We start from the raw sequence: 5,937 nt of genomic DNA on the forward strand, positions 1-5,937 counted from the left end.
AGGAAGGCATACATAGTTTTTTCTGAAAAATTGAGCCATTCCTGACCTTTCCTCTTCTTTTAAGCATATTTTATGCAGTTCAACTAAAATAAAATGCCATCACCGCCTTGACAATTCAGTGACACTGTACAAAAGGAAATGACTTAACATTACATCATGATGTCAGGTATGTAGTCGACAGGTATTAGAGACAAACATACAGACCTCCTCCGATAACATAATGAACATTAATTTTAACAAAGGTGTGACTAGCTTTACTGGGATAATTTGAGTGAACTCTACACCCTCTGTTCCTTGATATAAGACGTTTTCGCAGTTCAATTTAAAGTACCCAAACGTCTAGTATTCAGAAAAAAGGTAGTAGTTTTCTTGTGCACATATCTGGGAAAGCTTGCCACACTTTATTTATGTCCATACGCTAATGCAACACCATTCGAATACTACAAATATACACTAATCCAGTGGCTAGTGCAATAATAAAGTAGTTAGTTTATTACAGGGTACAGTATAATGGTTTTACTGAACAGATTTCAATAAACTCTAGCACTGGAAGATTTCTATAAGAATTAACAATACAAAATGTAAAGGTAACAAGTTTCAGCATTGGTATACTAGTCGTGCATGAGCATTAAACCAAATACAGAAGTCTGAAGGTAACTAGCATTATTAACTAATGACAGTATAAAAAAATTGCAAACCATGTACCTCCAAGGTAAATATCATTTTGAACTCGGGGGACCTTAAAAATTGCTATCCCAATCTTGATAATCGATCAAACATAAAAACTTGATCGAACGAATCAAGAGAACAGCCGGAGGAGGAGGTGCCCACTCTTGACCTTTCCTCTTGTCTTCATAACTTTTTATGCAGTTTAACCAAAATAAAATGACATCAACGCCTTGGCATTTTGGTGACACTGTACAAAAAAATTAACTTATCTCATGAAAGTGAGGTATGTAATCTATAAGCATTAACAGTGCAAAAATCTGAAGGTAGTAACAAGTTTCATCGTTGGTATACTGGCTGTGCAACAACATTAGAATGCCTTAGCTGAAAAATCTTTAATACATCCACAATCAACAGCTAACCCTGAAATAATCCAGTGACATTAAATGTGGCATTAGACTGAGAGCGGCATTAGTTAAATGTGGCATCACTTTAGCAGTAGCATTGCTTGACTTGACTGCTGGTGTTATACTAACAACAAAAAAAGTGGCAATAAGAGCATGGGAGGCCCATTCGGACAGTGGGTGCACCAGTACGATGTACCTCCACAGACGCATAGAGTGGTGAGGGAGGTATGGTTGCCTAAAGCAACAAATATCCAGGCAGCATATGTGGATTACGTCCCATTTTTGTTCTCTTTAGCCACCTTTTCCTATGTGAGGACAACAAACCAATCGACCTGATCATTCTCTATTGCGCCGTCATGCCTTTCTACCCTTCTTCAACCAAGAGACACGAGACTCGTTCCTTAGCTATTGATTTTCCCCCTTTTAACCTAGATGCGGGTTTGATGCCTACTCTCTTGGACAATACAGTCTCCCTTCCTTTCCTTATTCAACCCAGACATGGATTAATCTGCATGAAGTAGGGTTTCCTTTAATAGTGCAAATTATGGTTTTCGTCCGCGTGGCCAGCAGAGTAGAGGATAGCAAACTGGGAAGATGGTGGAGTGGAAAAAGATCCACATGCAACGATGTGGCAGATGGGATAATAGAACAAGAGTATGGTTCGAAAAGAGGTAGCATACCTGAGGGTCGGCGGGGAGTGGCTTCGCTCGTGGTCGTCGTCCTCCGCACACACTACGGCAGCGAGCTTGGGGACGGAGGCCATCCCGCGTGGGCGCTAGGTCTAAGAGGACGGTCTTGTCGTCAGTGCATGACCTTGCTCACCGACGACGAGTGCGTCAACGCTGCACGTCCTTTTCTTCCCCGGCGGATCTGTGACCACCGGTGAGGAGGGAGAGAGAGGCCGTCTTTTTTAGATCTGGAGAGAGGGTGATTGTGTGATAAGCGAGCGGGCAGCCCTTAGCAAGAAAGCGCTGAAGCTCCAGCCTATATATCTTTTTTATACTACTAGTACTGGAGGTGGAGCAGTGGTAGAGTAGTTTATATTTTCTCTGCGTACAGTACGAGTTAGTCGTGCTTCAAAACTAAACGGCACGCCATTAAAAAATAAAGGTCAATCACTAATGCGGCACCTCGGGCCAACGCGGCCAGATCGCATTTTGCACGAGAAATTACACACCATGTTTCGTTGACATGTGGTCCCGTTCCAACATATCAGTGAGACGACAGCGAGTCCTTTTCTACTAGTATTTCCGAACGGACATGTAGGCCGGGGCGCCTCTTCATGAATGGTGGCAAACTGGCAACTGTCCACCGACTCTTCGCCTTTCCCTCTCGATTTGGAACTACTGTCGCACGCTCTTCCTCTCCCTCCTCCATTTTCCTTCAGCCATTCACCCTTCCTTCTGCCATTTTTTGATCGTCTTCTCCATGGAGGGAACAGGCCGAAAACGACCCCGTTATTCTTGCCCAATCTGAAAGATGACGTGGTGGAGGAACTCATTGATCGGTGCAATGTCATCACCTCGGCTAGCATGGCAGGTTCGTTCAAGACCATTCTCGACTCAACTAATAACATCATTACAAGGAACCCAAGAGTCAAGGAGCGGTTTGATCTCCCCTATCTTCTTCGCCGTGACCCTGATGACTAGCGCGGGGACGATGGAGGCCTCGCCTTGTGCAAGTTGATGCCGCTTGATAATGATAGGTATGATGTTAAGATGCCATCGCTTGAGGGTAAGGCTTGGGCAGGCGCAAATGGATATTGGGTTGTTTACATTGGGTCCAACTGCGAGTGGGAACTTGTGAATGTGTACACTCGTGACCGGGTTCCACTTCCAAAAATCTCGGCAGACTTCCGAGAGGTTGAGCACACCGGTATTGTACGCACGTTCAAATACGATCATGGTGACTGTCTTCTATGGAAGATAGCAATTTGTTGAGTTCCCAACCGCTCTTGGAATTACAACAACTATGAAGTTGTTGCTATCTTCGACAAGCTTGTTGCCGTCCTTCATGGTTCGACTGGATGGATATTGCTCAAAAATCAGTTTCTATACACGGATGAGTACTGTGATGCAATTCAATACGAGGGCCTTGTGTTTGCTTCCACCACTCATGGCATTGTTTTTGCATGGGATCCTCGTAGTTTCAGTACGTTTGTATTCCACCGTAATTATAACTGTTTCATCCACATGCATGCGGGTTAGCAAGTTTCCCTTTACTAATTAACCTTCTTCTTGTGTTTCCAAGGTCCTGTGAACATTCCACCACCTATACTTGAAAAAAAAATTATAACCAAGGGGGAGATGACGATGGTGATGATCACGAGCATGAGGACGAGCAGCGCCCATATACTCTGTGGCGCCTGGCAACTAATTCCGATGGATCACCTCTTCTTGTGTGTATACAGCCCACAGATGATGTTACTACTAAGGAAGCAGGTGTAGTCTCACATGGTCGTACTCTCCGGACCTATTCCAACACCCGTTGCATGGTATTCGGGATGGATACTAGTGTGCTAGTGCCAACACCTTCTCCCTGGTACAGAATTGATAGTCCTGGAGAAAACTCGCTCTTCCTTGGACAAAACTATCCAATGATGGTGAAAGGCGATCCAACTGCTGTTGACACAATGTTACTACCAGTTATGAGAAGCAACTGTGTTTATACCTCGGACATTTGGGTGGTTCCCTACCCTGGTACTGATATAGTAGGCCGCTTCAGCCTGGATGATCAGTCCTGCGTTGGTCTCGAGATCAACAATGGATGGCCTGTCCTAGAGAATCACTTGTGGTTCAAAGCAAGCGTTTCCAACGCTGAGGAATGGTTGAGTTGAAGTTAATTTTTTGCTTGTTATTTGTTGTGTGATGAAAACTTTAGTATTTATAATGTATCCTCGTTGTCGATGTGGGTTGATGACCTGTTGTATGTAATAAAATGATATGCCTGTGATAAACTTACTAAATTTATGAATGGCTTTCGAGTCGCTTCTCTGAGTGAGTGGTGCGACGAGGCAAAAAAATATTTTCCGAATACATAATTGTACGTGCATTGCAACAGGTTATCAGATGAGGCCAATCAACAATAGTAGTACACTATTTGTACTAGCTTCACATGCTTCGCGCGTCGGGCGGGTGTTTTTGCTGTAGCCATATGTTAATGTGTTAGCTGTATGTAACCAGCACCTCGAATCCTCGATACTAGTACTATATAAGTAGTACTAGGAGTAGTAGGGTGGCATGGGCCAGAACAAGCATTCACGTCCAGGAGTACGAAACACGCCACCACCACGACATCCATCTGACACCATATTATTTCTTGGAGTCCATGCTAGAGCAATCTCTTCAACCTCATCGTTTCTCTAACTTCAGCCATCGCGCGGCGGGCGAGGTGGGGGTTTGCCGATAGTCAGTTTCCTCAACTGCGGTCCCACTTGTAAGGCCAACTCCAACGCAAGACCCCAAATGGACCTCCGTTTTGCACGAACTCCAACGATAATTTTGACTAGAAAAGCAAGACCAAAGAAAACAAGAACCACAAGAATACATTTTACTACTCTAGAAGATATCCAACTTCCATAACTGCTCCTGTAAGTTGGATTAGTGCCTTCTCGATGCATTCATTGTTGATCTACAGAGGCTCGATCTTGCGTGCTTCTTTCTTCTTCGAGTGTAAAGAAGTAGACGTTGCTTCCTCGCATCTAGTCTCATGTCTAGCCTCTATTCTAGTAGGAGTATCAACAAGTGCACTAGTCTCATCTCTAGCCTCTATGCTAGCTAAAAGTGCTATAACATCTACTAAATTGCGCTCTATCAATATATCGATGTACTCTTCTTCCCAATACCAAAACTTGCATCCATTCTACTCCCTCTGTTCCACAATACATGCCTTCTATTTGTCAAAATATAGATGTATCTAGACATGTTTTAGTATATAGGTACATCCATTTTTGGACAAATGGAGGTCAAGTATTTTGGAACGGGGGGAGTACACAATAAATTTTTTAAGTTAGCACAACTAGTCTAATCTGAGAGCACAACCGAAGATTTGGTCGGGTTCTTCCTTCTTTTGCCGACACGTGGGACATCCAGCATCCAGGTTGTGCCATGCAAGAAAATAGAGTGGTAGTTGAAGCCACGTGATGTGCATCTTGGGTTAAACTGTAAATATAATCTTACTACTCTTGAGTAACTCCAAAAGCGGCCACCGAAGATCTTTATTGGATTTGTTTTTCATCACCAGCACGTCGAGGTGAAAGATGTGCAGGTTCAGTGGCTCCTCTTGCGTTTTCACTAACATGTGGGACCGCATGTGAGCAAACATATGATGGGCTCGCGCGTCCGCTGGCTGGCTGAGAAGAGAGATAGAGGAGAGCTGAGCACGGACTCCAGGAAATTTGTTCTAGGTACCTCGATATAGGCTCGATATAGTGGGGTGGCATGGGCCATAACTAGCATTCACGTCTAGTAGTACGGCACACGACACCCACACGAGTCCCATCCGACACCAATTTTCTTGGAGTCCGTGCTACAACCATCTCTTCTCCCTCCCGTTTTCTCATCCATCGCGCGGTGGGCGGGGTGGGGTTTGCCGATAGTCGGTTTGCTCAACTGTGGTCCCACTTGTAAGTGAAAATGCAACACCGCACGCATTCCCCCTTGAGCGGCATGCCGGACCAACCATGTGGGGGTGCAACGCGAACACGGCAGGCTTTTCCTTTTGAACTCGTAACTGGTAAAATTTGGTTCTGCTCCATGGCGCTACCGATAGATAGAAAATAATGATTTTGCCTAGAGTAATGAGAAGTTTGGTTCTGGCGCCGTTCATGCATGGAGTACGTACGAAAATTATGAAGTTGATGCGA

Source organism: Triticum aestivum, chromosome 4B, assembly GCF_018294505.1.
Source record: "Triticum aestivum cultivar Chinese Spring chromosome 4B, IWGSC CS RefSeq v2.1, whole genome shotgun sequence".
In the NCBI taxonomy this organism is placed as follows: Eukaryota; Viridiplantae; Streptophyta; class Magnoliopsida; order Poales; family Poaceae; genus Triticum; species Triticum aestivum.